Below are 22,831 nucleotides of genomic sequence, written 5' to 3' on the forward strand. Positions count from 1 at the left end.
CCTTTGGCACGCACTATGAGTTCATATAATTTCTCCTTAAGAGCATCCATAAGCCACCCCTGTAATGATAAGAACCATTCCTCTAAGGCATGTCCCATCTCTCTCACACCCACCTGCGCACCACACTGGACCCCAGCCCCTTCAGTTCTGCCACCTGAGCAGGGTCTGCCCGGTCCTTCCACATGTGGGATGGAGAACCGGAGCACGACCGCAGAGGAACGGACATGACGGCTGAGAGGAGGAGGAAAAAGATAAGCAAAAGTCAGTCAGTCAAGTGTCATATTAATGAGAGGAAGTGGCGAAGGAGGGAAGCAGGAGTCAATGTTGGAGGGCGGGAGATTCAGAGGGGAATAAGCTCTCGCTCTTTTGAAGAAAGTGTCTTGGTGGCCTCCACTGAAGTCAGTGGACGAGAGAAGAACAAGAATTTTTTTCCTGAAAGGATTACTGGAAACTGTGCTCTTCAAGGAATTTAAAAAAATGTAAATAGAGATTTTAGGTTATTGGAGAGTTTTTATGTTTGCATAAACTGTGTCCATTTGACTGTTTCTTGAGCCTGGATTCGGAGAGATACATAGAATAGGGTATCATAGGACTTCAGAAAACAGTTAGTCCTCACTGTTTAATTGGGACTATATTATAGTTCCCTTATTATGGGACTTTAGAAAACATTTAACTCTGCTTCAGATGATCCATCTCAGAGGCAGAATTATGATATGAATTTAGATTCTCAGGGAGGGAGAGTTCTCATCCGTCTCTTTCTTCTGAAAGTCGTATTTCATCAGGATGGTCTTTCCACAACTCTTTGAATGAATGAAATTTTCTTCTACTTCCTACCAGGTTTTCTTACTAAGTTCTTCGCTCCATGATTGATTGCTTCCACCCCTTTATATTCCTAAACCAAAGCTGTTAGATAAGGTCTGTAATGCTCAAACACTAAGCCACGAGTTCTTTCGTTAGGTGTGTTTCTCTCAGGTGGATCTGTCTGCAGGAAGGTTGGCGTTTGAATGTTCAGGATGGACACACAAAGACCGACTAAAGGGCACATCTAGTCTGAACCAATCGGAAGGGGGAAATTGAACTTACTTGAGCCTTGTGGGCATGAATGTGCCCCGTTCCATGAAAACTTGGTCCCAAAAGTCATTTTCTACTAGGCATGGAGGCTATTTCCCAAGACCCCTTCTACATACAGGTGGGGCAGTATTAACACATTATTTATATTAATAATTCAATGTTATCTCTCATAACTAATATGCTGCAAATACTGAGCTGAGGAGCAGCTGTGTAGCTGCTCGTATCTGCAATAAACAAAGAGCTAGTGTCTGTGAAAAGAAAGAGCTCAATTCATAACAAAATTGCATATATTTCTAATATAGGAAATAAAGCTGCTTTGCAAAGTTCTCTCTAGGACAGTGGGAGATGTTATTTTACACACTCAGCATTCACTCGTTTTCATTTTCCAAACAGAACCTATTTCAAATATTTCAGGGAGGTTTTTTTTTTTTTTTTTTTTTGGTCCTATTTTGTTTTTGCTCTCCTTAAATTGGATGGCCAGAGACTACCTTCAGGAGGGCAAGCCCATGATTGACAGCTGAGCCCTGAGCGTTGGTCTGAGCAATTGGAAAGCATCAGGCAATGGTGCAGACAGGAAGGAATAGGGGAACATCGGGTAGAAACAGGCCAGAAACCTGGGTCTGGGAGTCTTGCCACATGTCAGAAATGGGGTTGGAGGTGGGGGGCTGAGGATGAGATGGATGAGAACCAGAGAAAAAACAAATGATGGTGGGAGGTTTCGAGGGACACGAGGGAGTTGGGAGAGGGGCCCATGGAATGTTGGAACTATCTGGGGCAAGACAGACATTTTCTGTTGGGGTCTGCATGCAGAAAACCTGCCAAGGCTCAGTCCTAAACTTCAGCCACCAGGCTGATTGAAGGAAAAGCTCTCAAGGTGGTAAGAGTTGGTTCCAACATTCTGCCATTACTTTTCAACACCCTGGAGCTTTTTCTCTCCATCTAGGTGTTCGGACCCCTACCCTCCCTTCTGAACTCCAGCACACAGGGTCACCCACATTGCAGTCATCATTGGACAACCCTCTCTTTCCAAACTTTTCTTCAGCTTTCCTGCTTCCCCCAAATCTGGGTTCCTCTGCTCATGCTTTTGACATCCTGGCTGGAGTTAATCTGACAACGGATTGGAGCCAGGGGTGTCTCAGTGTTTCACAGTAAAGAGAGCCTTGCGGTAGCATTGGGCAGAAAAGAGGCCTTTCTTTGATTCTTTCAGATTACAGCTTATTGCTTTGTGCACGAGTAAGGGCCAACCCTTAGACTGTGAGCTGAGCTGTCAGAGTGGCTGTGGTTTATGAGAAACGGGAGGAAGGATGATGCTGGCGGAAGCGTCAACTAGAAGACTGATGGAGACAGAAGACCCACGGGGTCAGGTAGGGGCTAGATTAGCAAGTGTCTACAGGCTAGCTTTGGGGGATAAATAAAATATTCAAAGGGCTTGGTGAGTGACTGAGGTAATTCCATAAACTATTTTTTGTTTTAAACTGTGGCTTGAGCTAATGAATTCCTCCAGGATGGTTTCTCTTTTCTACTGCTCTGTGAGTGTAGCCCAGCCTTCGGTTCTGCTAATGTTCATTGGTTCTGTTACTGAGTCTGGGGCTGGAAAAGGTTGCTTAAGTGTCAGCCAAGACACTCCCTCTGTTTGGGGGAGAGGGAGCTGCCAGCCCGACTCTCCGCTTCCTGCCAGCTTAAGGAGCTTATGACTCAGATTCAAGCAAAACACTGAGCTGAAGCAAAAAGAAAGGGAGGGAACCTCAGCTCGGAGGAGGGCCCCAGTGCCAAACTGCATCGCTGAAACAGTCAACTCAGGAGAACCCAACACCAGAAAGCTGTGTGATTTGGTGTTCATTCTGTGCTTGAAAACCCACACGTTTCCACGCACAAACTTCCTTCCTCTTACACACTCTCACAAACACATTTCTCCCCAAGCAGGAATTCTGAGGCTATTGTCCCTTCCTGTTAAAAAAAAAAAAAAAAAAAAAAAAAAGCTTCTCTTGAAAGCTGGAATGATTATTAAGCATCTCTCAGGTCCATGATAGCAGAAAAGTCCCCACCAGATGGGATGATTCAGCTGGTGTTTCCAGTTGTCCTTTCTTGCCATGTGTCACCCTAGTTTCCATTCTTCATAGAGGGAGGTGTTGGGGGAAGACTACAGACATTTCTTGGGGATGACATGGAGACCCAGACGCATGAGTTTCAAAGGCTGCTGGTTCCCATAGTTCCTGGATATTACTCTGGTCGATGTGTTGGTGCCAGTGTTGACTTGCTGGTCACTTGGAAAGTGAACTCTAGCCCTGAGGAGAGGTACCAGATGAATTAGAGACATCTTCATTCTTTCTTCTCCTTCCTCCTTCCATTACTCATGGACAGGTCCACACACCCTTGCCCCTCGTTGTCTCTTTCTGAGTAAACATTAGTCATTTCCCTCCAAGTGTCTTACCTCCACTTACTGAAGAGAAATGTATGATCTCTTTGAAGTTGAAAGTCCCAAACTACATACTTTCCTGTTAAATATAGTTTACAGTATGACTACTTCATGGATGGTCATATGTAGTAAGCATCATCTTCCAAATATTCAACTTGTATTTATGTCTGTCTTTCAGGAAACCCTAAAACAGTCTCTCGTCGTCAACTGTATAAGGTCAGATGCTTTAATGCCCTTTTGAAGTCTTCATGACCTGGATCCAGCTTCAGTTTCTAGTCTCATCTTACCTGGCATTACTACTCCTCTTTACATTGGCTGGCCTGGTCTAGGTAACCCCCCCAGCCCAATTTAATCACTCCTCTCTTTGAAGTTCCCTCTTCTAACATCTGTCTGATCCCAACCATTCTTAAAACCCAGACCCATGTCAGTCCATTATCTTTATTGGAGGAGAAAGAAGAAGATGAGAATAAGGAGGAGGAGAGAAACAATCAACATATTAAAGTCTGAGGGGAAAGAAGCCTGGTTGTGGTGTATGGTGTTCCTTGGGAAAGTCTGTCATTAGCCTAAGGAACTTATTGATGCCCTGCTCCCCGCCCCCGCAATGCTTTAAGAAGCTCAGAAGATAGGATTTATTAATGCCTCAGGAGCTTTCAATCCCAGTCAGAAAAAACTGTTACCTTTATTCTGGAGTGGGAGCACATTTTTCATGTCTAACAGTGACAGATATGTGGGAAGGCAAATTTGAGTCAGAAGGTAATTTAGTGGGTTTGGCTGCGGTGAAAGAAGGAATTAGTTGGAAGAACTCAATGACGGTTACAGCTTAGCCTGAGAGTTATATCTCTTCTATTCTTCAGACCTCTCTTCAATGGTGCTGGTAGATCTGAATTGTCCTAGAGACAGGTTCTCAGGGTTATATCCTCAAACGTCTAAGACTGATCAGTGCTGTTCCTGTCAGACACATTTCTTTTCCAAGTAGGCTAACGCTGTCCATCTGGAGGGCTTACTCTGCCTCTTTACAAATTCTCTGCTTTGACTGCTGCCTGAGGGCTTCACTGTTTAATTCTGTTCGCAGTTAGAGGGAAGACCTCCACACACTTGCCCCTAGTTGGTTCTCCATGAGGCACTAATACCAGTCACTTTACTTAGAACTTTGTCTTTCGTAGCTTTTTGGTGAAATTTTGATGGCTAGTGGTGACTCTGCCACTTCTGCGGGCTGTTTTATCTTCCTTTGTCTGGGACGGGTGGCTAGGAGCTTCATTAGTGATTTAGAGCTAGTGGCTGGAATTTTCCAGAAAGTTTCAGTATTTATTTCAACTTTTTCTTTCATTTATAAAATAGAATTAGACTAATCATTATATTATTATTGATGAAAGACACTTTAGAGCTATCTAGATGGACCATTTCTTGTTCTATAGGTAAATAAACTAATGTTCAGTTAGATTTATTGTTTTATTCAAACAACTGGTCAGGGACCAAGCAGGACAGGAATCCACATCGTCTAAATTTTAAGCAAATGGAATAACCCGATTGACATATAGGTTAAGGGGGAAGGGTATGGCTCAGTGGTAGAGCCCTTGCTTAGCATGCACAAGGCCCTGGGTTCAATCCCCAGTACCTCCATTTAAGTAAATAAATAAAAACCTAATTACCTTCCTCCTTAAGTTAAAAATTAAAAAAAATATATTAAAGTATAGTTTGATTTGGAGTCTAATTAAGGACATAGTTATTTATATTAATTATCTTTCTATTTTACTACAGTCTCCCAGGAGCCAATGGAACAACAGTCACCAGAGTTAGGCAACCGTATTATTGCTGCCAAATATTTATGTCCAAAGCTCTTTGTGTTTATTATAAAAGTTAGTAATGAAATAAACATTGCTATGGTTACCAAGGAGTTAGACTAAGATTTCAACATGTGCTGCTTGAAGGGAATGACCCAGCCACTTCAGCGGTAGTTTCCAAGGTAAAGATTGTGGTAAGGGTGACTTCTAGGAAGGAGTCAGCTTTTGTGAATTTTGGGCCTCCAAGTTGCCATGTCATCTCATACATTTATCCATTCTGGGCTGGGCGGAGCTCAGCAATATCATACAATTAGATTGGTTGATACCATGGATGCAAAGAAACGGTCTTTTTTTTTTTTTTTCTTCCAGAATGATACAACGTGCCCAAAACTATGTTTATAGCAATTTTTGGGGGGTGAATTTTCTCTTTGTGCCCAAATGTGAATCAATTAAAGACATATTAATTGGAAACAGGTTGGAATAAGGCTAAAATAACACAGTTTCATTAACAATAGAATTCATTTTTATATTGAGTCATATTTAGTTGGCACCTTTGATGCAGTTAAGAGTTTTGTGCTGAAAGTAGGATTTTTAACAGCTTAACTTGATTGCGTTGAGTAGCGAGGGTTACAAGGACTCACTCTGTGTCCTTGAAGTTGCTTTCAATATCTTATTCTTTCTCTTTATGGTGGGAATTTTCTCTGTAATTATAAAAGAAAAAAGAAAACCATCATCTGATTCACTGTCTTGTTATTAACCCAGGGAAGTGACTATTTGAAGTATGTTTGTAAGTTTTACCTTGAACTGTCATTATTTTATAGAAGGTGAAGAAGATCGTTCAATCAGCTTTATCACTGAAGATAACACATTGGAATAGCCAAGGGTTCATTTGTCAAAGGATGCTTCAAAGAATTAGTAGAAAAATGAGATAATTTCCTCCAAGTCACCATAGCTAATTAGACTACATAGAAAAGTTTTTTCTCCCAAAGTTAAGAGGTATTGTCTTTTCAATGAGCATCTATTTTTCCTGTGCCCTAAAGACTTGAATAATAGATTGGCTAATAGGATAAAGTTAAAAAAAAAAAAATCACAGCTCAGTGTACTTCCGGCTAACACGTAACTACAATACCCCGGGCATGAGTCATTCTGTTGTTGAAAGTGTTATATCCTGTGTGTTTTATGATAGCAATTCTAAGAGAACACGTATTTGCGCAGTATTTAGTCTAGATGGTAAAGCAGATTTAATTACGTTTTGTGGGACTTTTTTTTTCCTTTTCAAAGAGTAAAGAGAAAGGATTTGGGGTTAGTGTGGTTAATTGCAGTCATAAATACAGTGACGCTTGTTAGAAAACAGTAAGTTTTATATGATACAAAGTTGTTTCCTATCAGTTTTTATTCACAAAAAGGTCTATAATCTTGTAATGCAAAGACGTTCTGAAGACTTTTTTTCCATAACAAAAGCAAATGGAATTGAAAGTATAAGAATAATAGAATTATCTGAATATTGTAGATTATACCAATTAAAAAAAAGAGGGGAGAGAAAGCTATTTGAGCCCTTCAGACAAACATGAGATCAAAGGGGAGGGACAAAAATGCTTTGTGGTCATTATTCTTATTTTCCTGTAGCATCTACATCCTTGATACTGAATGTGCGGCCGTAAACTGGCAGCATCCACATCTCGTAGGAGCTTGTTAGAAGCGCAGAACCTCAGTCCCCACCCTGGATTCAGAATTGCATTTTAACAAGATCCCCAGGGAATTCATATGTGTGTTAAATTTTGAGGATTGCTGAGATAGAGAGCTTTTTTATTTTCTGTTAATACCTATGGAGTAAACATATGTTTGATGATGTGGTGAAAAATGAGACATCCCTTTCCTTCCTTTGAGAGGAGAGACAGAGAGACCAAAAGCCTCAGGACAGCACTGCTAGCACCAGTCCAGATGGCTAAGACAGGAGTCCTTCTGCACCGTGCTGGAGGCTTTTGGCGCATTAGGCACATCCTGAAGGGGTCAGATGTGCCATCGCCCCATCATGCTGAGGATATTTATTTATTTATTTATTTTCACAAGCAGCAGAGTCAAGGTCACGTTCATAGGAGGAGCTTGTTTTCTCATGTTAGAGTAGGCTGTGTTCTTTCGGGTAAATATTAATTTTCTTTCTGACAAGGTGTGCTTGCATCTTAGATAATTAGTGAGGAAATTAATTGCAGCACTCCACAGTCAAGAGCCTGAGGTGCATTAGTTGGGGAGGGTAGAGCTCAGTGGTGGAGCGCGTGCTTAGCATGCACAAAGTCCTGGGTTCAGTCCCCAGTACCTCCATTAAAAGAGTATATATAACAAGTAAATTAGTAAATTAACCAATTACCCCCTCCCTCCCTAGAAAAAAGAGTCTGTGATGGATTCACACGTTCCACTTCCCTCCTTGGTCTTGAGACTAGGGCCCATTCCTTTAGGGGTCGTAAGGGTCATCATCTGATTTAATGGTATTAAGCAGACATGGAAAGGGACTAAGACATTCTCCCAACTTTTATGGGAAGTGAAGAGCTCTTTTCAGGGTTTGGGTTGAGAAATAAGCAAGAGCTTTGAAACAATGGTTGTGAGAGCAGGATGGAGAGATTGAGGAAGGACGGAGGTCATAAGAGAATTTTCAGAAGGCGCTTCCTCTATTTAGTGGTTATCAACTTTGCATATTACAATCACCTGGGAAACTTGAAAAAGTTCTGCTTTTCAAGCTGCACCCACACCATTAGAATGTCTGGTAGGATCTAGGGATCAGTTTTTTTTTTTTCCTTTTCTTTTCTTTCTTTTCTTTTTTCTTTTCTCTCTCTCTCTCTTTTCTTTTTTTTAAGATCTCCAAGTCATTCTATTTTGTGACTAAGTTTCAGAACCATTGAAGACCGAAATTTGTAAAGTTTCTTTCATTTAGGTGTTAATACGTTTTGTGTGGGGAAAGCTAGCGGAAGGAAGAGTTCCAGCATCCTGAACCTTTAAGGAAAGCTCAAGGGACAAATGAAATGTGACGCTTCCTCTAGAGACCCCAGGGCAAATCTCTGCTCCGGTTCTAGAAACAGTGTGACTACATTCCTCTTGGTAAAGTTTCTTCTCTGCTTCCTATTCTCAACTCTTACACTCTAGCAAGGAACACTGCTGGCTGAGTGTGGTAGCCAGATGGCCCCCAGTGATCCTTGTCTCCTAAAATTCGTGTCCTTGTGTCATCCCCTCTCACATCGACTCACTCAGAGCTAACTTGTGTGACCATCAGAACATGTGATGGTGTGAGGCATCCCAGGCTAGGCTATAAAAGGTATTATTACAGCTTTTGCTTTAGTATCCTGGATCTCTAGCTCTACCAAAAGCCAGCTGCCATGTGAGGACACCAAGGAGGCCCATGGAAATGAGCCACCTTGTCAGCTATTAGAGTGAGTCACCTTACAAACGGATCATCATGAAGACATTGAGTCTTCAGATAACTGCATCCCCAGCTGACATTTGACCCCAATGTCATGGGAGACCCTGAGCCAGAACTGCCTAATTTGGCAGCTCCCCAAATCCTGGTCTACAGAAACCATGAAAGATAATTAGTGATTATTGTTTTTTAGGCTACTAAATTTTGGCAATAAATAATTAATACACCAGGGCTCATCCAAATCCTGATTACCCATTTTGGGGCTCTATTTATAGATGACTTCCAGAACATGGCAACAGAGCTGAATATTTTAGCAACAAGTTGCATTCAACTCTTTAAATTACTTTAAATTAACCTGACTACCATGTAAGTAAGCCCAATATTAAAGTTTATTGCAAAACTAATGATATTTTTAAAACCTTAGTTTTTTATTAAATCTTAACAGGTAGCTAAACAGCGTTTGATATATAGATCAGCATTGCTGAACAGAACTTTCTGTAATTTTGGAAATGTATACCTGCACTGTCCAATAAGCTACAATTGACTGCTGAACACTTGTTATCAGACTAGTGCCATTGAGGAGCTGAATTTTAAGTTTTATTTAATTTTAAATTGTGGCTACCATACTGACAAAGAATCCTATATAATTTCTGGGAAGAATATAGAGATGACAAAAATATTCTGCCCTAGTCTGCAAGCTGTGGATTGAGAATAGGTGGAAAACCCAGTAAGGGAAGTAGTTTATCTGTGGTGTATTCAGTTAGTGGGCTTCCCCTCCCCCCCTTTTAACCCCTAAAGATGTGTCTCTTGGAGTAAATGGTGACAAACCACAAAGCAGATCATAAGGGATCGTGTGGATCCAAGGTGTGATTGATTTCAGGCTCTGTGACAGTGAAAGAGGAGGTTGTATTGGGGTTTGAGAGGAATTCTGAGATTTTGTCAAAAATAATCTTCAGCATGGCGCTTGCTGAACCACTTTCCGGATTGGTGCTGGCCCTGCCAGCTGCCATCTTATTTCTTTTGCTGAATCTTATTGGGTGACTACATGCTACAATACATGCTTAAGAAGAGTCCCAAGTAAGGTAATGTCAACACAATCGGTTTATAGTTTCTAATATCTAGAGATTTTGTTGTTTATGATGGTGTGACAATAATAATGATGATAATGACTATTATGTTGGATCAAACTTATTTATTGTTTATCTAGTCTCTTGTACTTTTGTTGTTGTTGTTATTTAATCAAAGGACCAGAAATAAATTAATAGAAATTCCTAGCACTTTTGGATCTCTGCCTTATCCAAGATTTTCAAGCATGTTATACATGGAAAATTGTGGGTAGACTAAATTTTGCAACCTGAATTTTATTTAAAATACACATGAAATGGTCCTATTTTATGATCATCTAATTATGTTCCAACAGAAAATATAATGAAGACTTATTTTTGAAGTAATCAGTGGTAAATGATGTTCTTTGATTAAGAATTTTTATTTTTTTGATAAAGAATTTTTATCATAGAGTTATCTATGAGTATAATGCTTAATTTATCTTCTTTCTTATTTTGGGTATTTGTTTATATCAATTACCAAGCTTTTTTTGCTTGGTTATTATTACCAAATTAAAGAGTGATTTTATTTTTGAAAAAGAAAATCAAACACAGAGCTAATTAAATGTAGAAACAAAAACACTACTAATCCTACCATTTATTCCATTCTGAATTATTTATACATATACACACGCATTTTTATAGAAACGAGCTCTGATTTGTTTACACACACACATTTTTGCAAAGATGAATTCGTATTATATGTCCTGCTTTGAAATGGTTTCTCATTTTACAATAAAAGAATATTCCAGTTGCATGACATTATGTCTTGCAGTTAATGAAATGGATAGTTATATATAATTATCAAGTTTGATAATACATTTGTGTGTATATTAACATTTTAATTTTAATACAGTAATTTCAGAATCATGTCTACAAATTCTTCAACAGATCATGAGGCAAAATGGGGAAAATAATAGATGTAAAAGTCAGATACACACAGATGGTCCATTTCAATCCATGTCAGCCTGCTGCTGTGTCTGGGGAAAGTCCGTCCTCCCCAGAGTGCTGAAGGAGAGAACAGGACTTTGTTTGGAAAAGTGGGGAAATACTTGAAAAATGAAGTCACTGAAACAGTGATACTCCACCAAGCTCTTGAGGTCTCGCTGAATGACAGCTCCAGTTGTGAAGACGCAAGGATGCATTCTTCAAGGCTGTGGATGGAAGAATTCAACTCTTCTTTGTTCCTTTGCTTGTCTTCCTTCCCCAGCATCCCTCCCAATGTTTCATGGAGTCACCTTCAAAATAAACTGCTTGCATCTGAAGGCTGCTTTCTAGGGGAACCTAAGTCAAAACACTTAGGTTTGAAAGAATAGTGGCAAGGGAATAAGAGCAAATTTGAGGTTTCTTGGAAATGCATTTACAAGTGACTGTGAGAAAACTGAACTTCTATTGAGTATCAGCCTTCTTCATTAAGGAAAAGGTGTTTCTAATTGGGAGGAGCAGATTGAAGACTGTAATTGTGAGTGAGTACATGATTGAATTTGAGACCTGAGGCCTCGATTGATTCAACCTTATTTCTTCATCCAGCATGTCTCTGTGCAATAGGTGTATTATGCCTTGGGCATTATTGTAGGCACTGGGGACACTGAGAAAGGTAGACAAATCTGCCCCCATGAGCACAGGGAAGACAGAGAACTGCCAATGAACTGAACAATAAGTGGACAAGATAACTTCACACAGTGATGTTTTATGAAGACTATGAAACTGAATAATGAAATAACTCATACCTATTTTCATTCTTTTATTAATCAGTTCATTCATCTAATAATATCATCTGTTACGTAAGGTAGCTATATTCTAATTTTTAAGAAATATCAGAGGACAAGATTTCTGATAGCAATCTGAACTAAGAACATCATATTTTAGCTTTAAAAAATGGTGATAAGGACTTCTTATATGATTATTGCCTTTTTCTCTTTTAGCTTGATATGGTATTCTTGCCTGGATTACCATGCACAGAGTTTATAAACCTTTGGAAGATACTACAGGTAATCTGTAGGATCTAGCATACATTCACTCAAGATAAATCCTGCTAAATTCCCATGATTTCCCGTTTTGTTAGAAACTCTAGAGAACAGAAAATTCTATGGATAAAATGCATTTCAATGATTTCTTTTACATCAACACATCTTACGATATCTTTTGCAAGAACATTATGGTTAGGAAGTGCGTTGAATGATAAACTGTTGATGTTTAGTGCCTTTTGAACAGGCACCTGCTAAGTGTAAGTGTTTCTGTAATGGAATGTGACTAGGTAGCCCTGTTGGCTTAAGATGCCTATTGGTGATTTTGATAGGGTTTTGGAAGTGAGGCCACATAGATGCATAACTAAAAATAGAGGACAAATCCAATAATAAAAGTGATGTCAACTGACAGAGACACATGGGTCCAAAAACAATGAGATGAAATTAAGAAGAAACAAATTTCCAGTTCTGTTTAGGTTCAGAGTGTCAGATGCATGAGAATGAGGTGGCTTGGCTATAGGACAGATGACAAATTTCTGGGACTTCAATTGAATGACAACCATACAATAAGCCAATAGTGCTGTGTAGCTGTTAGAAAAATAGACTAGCACAATCATTAAGTTGCACTAATGAAATATTGTGTCTAGTATAAGGGAGGGATTAGAACAAAACCCAGTTTCCCCAAATTCTGTTCTAGTGAGACGACTTCTGGAGTAAAGTGTCAAACTTCTTGCATTATACTTTAAGGCAGACTTCTCCAGTTGAAGTATGTTCAGAGGAAGGCACACAGAATTCTGATAATCACATCTTTTGAAGCAAGTCTGAAGGGACAGGATGTTGTTCTGCAGGAGAACAGGTTGGGGAGATATTTGCAGAGTACTTTTGTCCACGTGGCAAGCTTTCATGTTGAAGAAACCAGAGATTTGTTTGACATTCAGCTAGAAAGTTAATAAAAAATATTCGCTTGAAGTTAGAGAGATGAAATTTTTGGTCTAATATGAGGAACAAAATTGAGTTATCCAAAAAAGGCTAACATATGAGGAAAGATCCCTTTTCCTAGAGTCACCAAGTCCAAAATCTTCATCCCAGAGTGGAGTTTGGGGTCATATGGCCTAACAGTTATTCATCATTGCCTAAAAAATTACCCCCAAACTTAGAGAGTAAAAACAATTTTTTTAATTGAAGTTTAGTTGATTTACAATGTTGTGTTAGTTTCTAATGTACAGCATAGTGATTCAGTTGTATGTGTATATTTTTTCATATTCTTTCTCATTATAGGTTATCACAAGGTAATGAATATAGTTCCCTGTGCCATACAGTAGGACTTTGTTCATCTATTTCATATATCCTAGTTTGTATCTGCTAATCCCAAACTCCTAATGTATCCCTCCCCACTCCCTTCCCCTTGGGCAACCATAAGTTTGTTGTCTGTGTTGATGAGTCTGTCTCTGAGCAACAACAATTTTATTTTGTTAATCCTTTGGTGGGTCAGGAACTCAGAAGAGCTTGCCCAGACAGTTTTCACTTGGGTGTCTCATGCACTTGTGTTAGACACTGAGTGCAACCAGATCAAGCCACGTACTGACTGTGCCTCGGGGCTGGATGTCCAAGGTGGCTCGCTAACCTGGCTGGCAGGTTCTGCTTGGCAGTTGGCTGGGACCTCAGCTGGGGCTGCCAACTGGAGCATGTACATGTGGCCTCTTTCTGCGTTCTCAACTTCCTTACAGCATGGTTGCTTCGGGGGAGCTGGACTTCTCACAGAGTGACTCAGGGATGTTCAAGCACGTGTCCCAGTGCCCAAGACAAGCTGCTGAGCCCGATGGAGCCTCAGAAGTCCTGCAATGTCACCTTTTCTGCATTGTCATATTTGCAAGTGAGTCAGAAGCTTGTGAAGATGCATGAGGCGCAGGATGTAGATCCTGCTTTGGATGGAAGGAGTGTCCAAGATTTGTGAACATTTTTTAAAAAACTGCCACAAATCTTGAACTCTCAATTTATCCCTTCCCACCCCCACACCCCTGGTAACCATAAGTTTGTTTTCTATGTCTGTGAGTCTGTTTCTGTTTACTAACTATTGTATATAAAATAGATAAACAAATTTCTAGTTAATAGCACAGGGAACTGTATTCAATATCTTGTAGTAACCTAAAATGGAAAAAAATATGAAAACGAATATATGTATGTACATGTATGACTGAACTTTTATGCTGTACCCCAGAAATTGAGGTAACATTGTAAACTGACTATAATTTAATTAATAAAAAAGTGCCACAAATGGCTTCTTAAGTGTATTCCAACTCGAAGTCTCTGATTTTATGAATCTAATGGATTATATGGGAAGATTTTAAGAAAAAGAATTTTTATATCTTTGAAAAACTTGGGGTTGACAGCTGGGCTCTCTTCAAATTATTCATTAGTGTTATCCCATAAAGAATTTTTAGTTTGATGTTTATACACACACACACACACAGTGGATAGCATGAGAAATATACAACCCAAATTATGAGTTCTCCCAAATAACTTATTTAAAATTATGAATATAAATATGTAAATAATGCTCTAAAGCAATTTTATGAAACAGGAGAACTTGGCTAGTTTAGGCCAGTGGAAGTGCCCTGAGAAGACTGGCAGGTAAGTGACAAGCCTAGATAATTTGCAGCTTCTGAACTTGTCTCAGTGAATAGAAACAGGTACTAGGAATAAAAATTTGAATGTAACCACTGTGCTTGGTGACAGATAAACTTGGTGTGTTGAGCTTTCTAGGTGTATAGAATTATGCTCAGCAGGATGGAGACCTGACCCTCAGCAGAATCTCAGTTCAAAGAAGCAGTGAAGACAGTGTACCTGTGCTGGTGCGGCCACTCATCTTATTAACTCTGAAGGGCCCGGACCCGGAGCTAAACTATTGCTCCCATTTGCCAACTAGAGTTTGGTCTGCTCTTTGGGTGCTCCTGGGATCGGCCCTGGACACACCCTCACTCTACTTCTGCTACAGTGATGAGGTTTTAGCATTTTGTCCACTTCCTAATGACATGTGACCTCTGACCGGAACCTGGCTCTGCCTTGGTGTCCTTCCGAGATGCTGACAGGTTACCTGCCCTCTTCACCTTGCTGGGCTCCACTGGCTGTAAATGACCCTTCTGAAATTTTAGCAAAGGGATTTTACTTCTTCTACTTTTTGGGGTTTTATTTTATTTTTTTTCTCACTTGAAGAAGAACATCTATGTTTTCACAGAGTGGTCTCTAAGCAACTCTAAATATTTGATAGAGCTCATCACACTTTCATCTTTTCTTGATGTCCCCCACCCCCATTCCTTTTTGTCTCTTTTCTTCTGATGAAGGAAAATAGAAATAGAAATTGAAAACTTGCTTTCTCTGGCTGTTATTTCTCCACTGACTCACACTTTCATGATCTTTTTTTCACAGTTGATGAGCACTTTTTGGAAATATTTGCATGTATACAGCTGTGGCTTTACTGTTGTGGGTCTAAGTAAAGAGCTATTCTGCATCTCCCAAAGGACATTCAGACAGCATTTGCAAAGCAGATCTCATTTAACAAATGTAATCTGCCGCTCTATCTAGCAAACACTCTTTGTCTTTTGGCTTTAATCTTACTTCAAATCCAACTTCTGTTTGCCAGACCCCAAATAGGAGACCTCTATCTGAAAAGAAGCACTACGTATAGCTTCCATTAAAAACCAAAAACTAAAACAAATTCTTTTGTATCATGAAATGTCAGCTCAAACAGAACTGCCTCTTGGTATCCAAAATGTGAAGCGTGGTGAGAGCCAAAATGGCAGACATCTCTGGCCCCATGGATGGGAATTCCTAAATGGTAATTGGGAGAAATAAAATGCTGGGTTTTGGGGATGGTAATGAGATGCTTACCTTATTCTTTACCTTTTGTTTATCCTTCAAAAAAAAGGAAACAGACTTACTTTCAACAAAACTACAAAATAATCCCCGTAGAAGTGCATATCTGCACCTTCACCAACACCCTTCCCAGCATGCCCCAGGCTGATTTCAAACTTTTTCAGGCCTTTCATGTAAGGCCCAGTTTGTGGTAACCCAATTGTGTCAGATGGATCAACCCATCCAGGTATAAGCTCAGAGTTTAGGCCAACGTTTGGCCAAGGTCTGCAAAGTCTGGTCAAATAGATTATTTATTTTTTTTGGAAGCTGAAGCAGAGATGAAATATGGTTTGAGTTTTTATGCCAAATTTTTCCTTGAAAAAAATCAGAGTTTACTGCTGTACCATGTCCAGTGATGGGGTAAGAACGTACAAGAAGCCACCCTGTTCTTCAGCAACATATGTGCTGCTATTGAGGCGTCTGTGATGCATGTGTTGTACTATTCTGGATCCATTACTGGCAGTCATGACCCCTCCATCTCCATTGCCAAGAGAACGTCAAAGAAGTAGATGTAGAGCAAGATCTCATGAGGTCATTCTTGCTCAGTAAGTTGGGCTGGAGTCCAGAGTTGCCACCAGAAGGCTATTTGGTTACTTGGGACAGGTTAACAGTTTGCCATGTCATTGCCCCAGAGAGGGTGGATTATGAACCCAAAACCTGAGTTGCAGGGCTGCTCATGGCAAGAGGTAATCTCAAAGAGGAGAACAAATGTGAAAACTTCTCTAACTAGAAACAGTGTTGGAATTAGTCGTAATGTAAACAAGATGTTTTCAGAATGTTCAGATGAACTGAAACAACAACAAAAACATGTTAACTTTTACAGACTTTGCAAGAGATTAACAAGAACTCTAGTCATGTGCAGCCATGGAAAAAGAAGAGAGAAGGGTATTTATTTTTGAACAGTGGCAAATAAGGTCCTGACCGAAAAATTCTGCTGGAAAAGAATCAATCTTCTTTGTAGAAAATTAGCACATGAATACAGCACACGTGATAAGAAAGAAAATAATAAAAGTAAAAAACAAAAACAAAAACAAAGCAAGCAAACCATCATCCTACATTAAATAAGAACTGATTGTGTATATATCTGCCAGAGTTTTTGTGCACACATACCAAATATGGAGGACTTAACAAATAGAAGGATCTAATTTTTTACTATATAATTTTTTACTATTTTTCACTTAACAAAATATTTTTCATGTCACATTTTTCTAAGTACATTGTTTTCATAGGTTATATGATGTTTCATCATAAAGATGCAAAGAATCTACTATTTTCTGAAGAAAAATTTACTATTGAGTATTTAGCTTTTTCTTTTTTCTTTCTTTTTTTATTGAAACATAGTCAGTTTATAATGTATCAATTTCCAGTGTACAGCATAATGTTTCAGTCATGAATATACATACATATATTCCTTTTCATATTCTTTTTCATTATAGGTTACTACAAGATATGGAATATAGTTTCCTGTACTATACAGAAGAAATTTGTTTTTCAATCTGTTTTTATGCATCTAGTAGTTAATATTTGCAAATCTTGAACTCCCAGTTTATCCCTTCCACACCCTTTCCCCCTGGTAACCAGGTTTTTCTACTACTTTAAAAAAGTTAGTTAACACTACTGTGATAAACAAGCTTGTAGATTAAGCTTTACATAACTACAAGTGATTTTTCTTCTTAGGAAAAATTCCTCAAAGTATGAAGCCGTCAATGCCTCTCCATTGTTAATAGGCTAAAGGCAGGTTTTCTTACTCTGGCCTGTATTTGCCTCACTCTCTCAGCTCCAGCCACACTGGACATATGATTAATGTGTTGTTGGAGTATTTCAGCTGCCTGCCATCTTGGCACCTGGTGAGAGTGCATTCCCTGGGCCCCGTTGTGGTTGGTTGAGGCCATGGGGCTAATTATGGCCTTTTAGCCTTTTCCCCTTACTATGGTGTTTAATAACATTCCAGCTAGTGGCTGCTTTATTAGGCTGTGTTCCCGAGTGAGAAAAACAATGTGCAGAGCTGAATGGAGCAAAGTCAACTCCAAGTGGCCATGAAATGTGAGAAATAAATCTTTGTTGATTTAAACTACTGAGAAGTTAGGTTTATTTGTTACAGCCATATAGTGGAGCTTACACTGACTGATACACTGGCCTTTAGCATTCCCTTTCCTTCCTTATGTTATTTGTGCACATTATTACATTTGCCAGGCACTTCCTTTCCTTACCTAGCAAACATTTACTTACTCAATGTTTTGTAGCTAGGTGCACCCTAGGACATTTTCCTAGAAATCTGCTCGACTTACTGTTATTATAGACACTTTTAAATCTATATAAATCTTTAACAGTTCTTGTCAAAATTGCAATATATATTGTTCTCTTTAGGTAGTCTCTTTTGCCCTGGATCTCTGTCCCTGTCTCCTTTCTCTGAAAAATTCCAGAAGTGCCAAGTTGACTAAACTCGAGAATAGTAATGCTCTTGAACAGCTAGTAATAAGGTAGCTTTGATTCTTACTCTACTAATTTTCCTTCTGCAGAGTGTCCTCAGGAATTCCTCAAGGAGGTCAACTTGACCCACAGGACAGTATTTGGACATTCTAGAGTCTATGGTTATGAAACTGTCATTAAGTCACCCATTCTTTAGAATCCTGATATAACATCTTATCTAGCCATGGATTTCACCCACAAAAGTAACTAAACTCAGTCATGTATGCACAACTCCTAGGTGTAGAAATAAAAGCTCAATCCCAGTACAGCGTAATACTGAGGGCACGGCATTCCAAGAGTTGATTTTATCTTAATTGCCTTCTTTTCACTGGATGAAGACAATTCAAAGTGTGAATAAAAATTCATTCAAAAGAAATTTATCCAAGCTCTGTGGTTCCCCCTCCTTAGCAAACTGTATCCTTTCTTTCTATGAGAGAACACTCTGTATAATTTACAGAAGGATTAGTTCTCTATTAAGCTTTTACATCTTCAGCCTTGTGATACAAATTCTATTCTCTTAGATTTGTAGCAAAAGTGAATTTTATATGTATTCTATTTCCTAGTGACCACATCAGTTGTTTTTCTTTTGGTCCCAAAATGTATACCTATACCTCCCAGATGTGATCCTAACATCTGCCTGAAAAACCCCAGGGGATCAGCCTTTGCAGCACTGACCTTCACGTTGCTCTCCCGAGAAAAGGAAACTTCTCCTTTGTATTTCTTTTGTCTAACACTTGTCATCTTTTTCTTCTAGAATTTAGTTCTCTTCCAACGATGGCTCTGTTTCAGAGAAGTAAACTGCATTTCCAGATTTAGAATGTACAATCTGTTATAGAGATATGTTGAAGGAATTATGAATAAATACCTCCTCTATATTGTGCATTGTTTCAGAAGGCAGATACCTGTGGAGAGGAATGACACCAGTGTCCATCAGATTCATTTAGCTGTCTCAGTGTCTGAGTGAGTTCGCCCGCCATGTCACAATCACAATATCCTTTGCTTCAGGTTGGGCTGGTCCACAATGTATTACTGTTCTACATACCACACACGTGTGCCACAGATGGTCACTTTTAATTTCAGAGCTCAAATGTAATAAACTCAGTGCATTAATATTTGGCTAAGATTAAGTGCTGGGAGGCTACCATGGAAAACCCATCAGTCAAGTTCATCTCTCACCAGGCAGTGGTGATTCCATTGCTACAAAATAAACCTTTGTTTTGCCTTCTCCTCAGCCTCACAACCCTTCCTCTTTCTTTGTTAGTCGAAGATGGAAATCTAATTCACACGCTAACATTTGCTTATAAGCAGTACAAGAGAACTCAGCGTTTTGGTATTTGGTTAAACAGATCTTTCAAGGAGACAGTCTACTAGCTGTATGAGTCAGAGTGAGTCCTGGCTTTCTTTTTGTCCTCTGTTTGGACCCTGCATTTATTTTACTTGTTTATTTTACATTTTATTGAATTCAGTGGAAGGCAGTCAAATCACCATCAGCAATTCCAGTGGAATCCCTGTGTTGATGGACACGATGTGAAGGGCTGGGGGGAAAATCTGATTTCTCTACTCAGGTCAAGAAAGAAGACTGTCTCATGGAGAGATGATAAAATAACCTGCTGGACAAAAGATTCCTATCCATTCTTTCTTAACAATCCATCCAGTTTTTCTTTATTTCTCTCCATTTACAGCGCATACTCCAAACTTAATCATTTCAGTAACAACCATCACCATCATCCGCCTACTTACTCTTCTTTTCCCATAATTATCTAGTCATATCTAGGTAGTTAGATATTGACTAATTGTTGACATTACTGACTCCATATATTTACCTTCTCTGTGCTTGCGCTTGAACAGATAAACACTGCAGACGTGTTTGTTCACTGTTCCATGAGTTACATTCTTGGTCACAGTCATGAGTCTCAATAGCTCCTCCATATGCTCAGCCTTATTGTTACAGTCTGTGGTCGGCTTGTTCTCACACTCTCCATGATGACCACTTCAAACCTTCTCCACTCTTCTCCGTCGTCCAGCTTCTCTCCTGCAGTCTCAGAGGACATCGCCTTCTATTTAGGTGACATTCCTCCATCCAGCTTTTACATCCCCTCTTTCCCAGCCATCTCGGTAACTGTAGATGTTTAACCCTTTCTCCCTTGAATATTTAGCCACTCACTCTTATGTGAATCCTCTCCACTGTCCTTCAAATAGATGTGCAGATTTCTAGATGCTCTGTTCTATTCCACGGATCTATTTGTTTATTTTGGCAGCAATAATGCCACCCAATTTTAGTTTCTGTATCTTTCTAAGAAGGCCTGTTATTTGGTGGTGCAAATTTCCCAGCATTCTCCTTCTTTTTCAAGATTTCTTGGCTACTTTGCAGTTTCTTATGAATTTTAGAATAAGCTTGCCAACCCACACTCATACACACATTCACACACCGCATTCACAAACATGAATACATGAGTCTGTTGGGATTTTTACTGTGACTGCATGGAATCTGTAGATCAGTTTGAGAATGGTTCACACCTTTACAATGGTGGCCCTTCCAATCCATGGGCATACTATATAGCTCTCCACTATTATGTGGATCTTCTTTAAGGTCACTGAATGCAAATTGTATCATTTTTTTCCTTCTAGAAATCTTGCCTATCTTATAGCTTTCTGTTTTATTTTTTAATTGAAAGTAGTATCTTTTCTTTTTCTGTTGTTTGCTTGTAAACGGAATATAATTTCATTTTGTATATTCATTTGCATTCAGCAACATTCTGAAATCATTTATCTGAACAATTCATTGGTAGTGTCCTTGGATTTTCTACATACAATCATATCATCTGTTAACAATAGCACTTATTTTTTTCCAATTCTGTTTTTTTCTTTCCTCTTCTTTTCTCCTTTTGTCCTCCCTCCCTCTCTCCCTCTCTTTCTTTCTTTCTAGAACTTGGGATGAAGAACTGACCATTTTGAGAACTTGAGAAGAAGCCTAGCAATTTTGTAATCATATATTTTTTTTTTTTCACTGCCAGAGAGAGAGCCCTTCAAACTGAAAAAGTTGAAGGATGCACAAACCCTCATTCGGCCTCTGAATTTAATTGTTATAATGCAAGAACAACCAATTTTGATGTGTTTATTTTTCAGTGATTGGGGAAGTAACAATAGGTCTAGATAAAGCAAACATGGCAAAATGTCAACACGCAGTGATTTTATTGCTGGGCATTAGGACGTTTGCTGTACTATTTTGAAATTTTCACAATAACATTTAAAAAATATGTAAATGGATTAGTTGTTCTGGTAAAAGACAAAGACGGACAGATTGGAGAAAAGGCTCTATACTGTTTATAGAAGACTCACCTAACACAAATATGTGGGAAGTTTGAAATAAAAAGACAGGATGATGAAAAGATTACTCATCTGGATAAAGACAAACCAAAAGAAAAATGGTTATAGAAAAGTCAAGTATAATAGATTTTTATATAAGTTCACAAGAAAAAAAATAATTCCAAATGTAAAAGGCAGAATTAACGTGTACATCTTTTCCTTTAGGCATCACTTTCAGAGTAAGGAACTGGTACACCAGACAGTTGTCAGAGTAGCATGTGGGGTCCTCTGTTTCATTTTATCTCATTACAAGTATCATTACATATTCATGAAGTTTTACATATTTAGAGTGTTTTATAGATAGAATTATTTTTGATGCTCAAATTATCTCAAATGCTTCTGATATAAGCCTTTTTAAATGTTTGATTTTTTTACACAGGATAAAATGTAAGTTGTTTGGGCATTCAAATCCGTTATCACTTTTTACGTTTTGTGTTTTGCCAGTTTAAACATTTTTTTGCTCCCTTTTTTTGAATTGACTTTTTTTTTTTTTTCCCCAGGAAGCTCATCCAACCCATGAGTTAGGATTTTCCTGTGGGCTAGTTTTCACAGTGTCCCTGTGACTGACCTCAGCTATTAGATTAGCTTCTCAGAGGTCAAACTGACATAGCAAAGCAGAAGGCCTCAGGTGCCCAAAAACACTGTTATCAAGTGATAGTCTAAAGGCTCAGAGATTATCTGCAGGATCCTGATCTCAAGGGCCAGTCCTGAAGACAGGCCTTTTTTGGAATGTGCAGACTTGAGAAGCCCAGGCTGGCTGAGTTAACCCTTTCTTCCACACAGGCTGTGGAAAATAAATCAGTTTAGCTAGAATTCTCACTATGTTCTGCCTTGTGAGTATTAAAACATTTCCCAGAATTGTTCATGGATATACTTCTAAAACTCATGCCTCTCTAGAATATGCTTGTAAGGCAAAAATGCCACTTTTCAGCTTTTCTTACTAAGAATCTCCTCGTCTAGGGTGAACCTTCTCTCTTTCACCTGTTTATTTTACACATTTCAGTAATGTGATTGCTACCAGCCAATGGATATAAATATTGAAATGATTATTACTACTAATAAAAGCACGTGTTAGTGTTCTTGACCCCATCACCTTAGGCTCCTCCCTCCATCCCATCCCCACCTCAATTCCCTGCTGAGTCTAGGAGAATAACTAACCTTTGAAATACTGGCGTGGGAATACACCCTGCGGAGAACTCAGAGAGTACAAGTTACCTGTGGTTCCTTGCAGAGAAGGGGAGAACATTCACTCTATAATTTATGTCACATCAGGTCCAACTGAGCACCAGAGCATCTCTGCTGGATGCCGTAACGCCTCAGTCCCTGGTGCAGCAGGATTT

Source organism: Camelus ferus, chromosome 19 (genome assembly GCF_009834535.1).
Source record: "Camelus ferus isolate YT-003-E chromosome 19, BCGSAC_Cfer_1.0, whole genome shotgun sequence".
NCBI lineage: Eukaryota > Metazoa > Chordata > Mammalia > Artiodactyla > Camelidae > Camelus > Camelus ferus.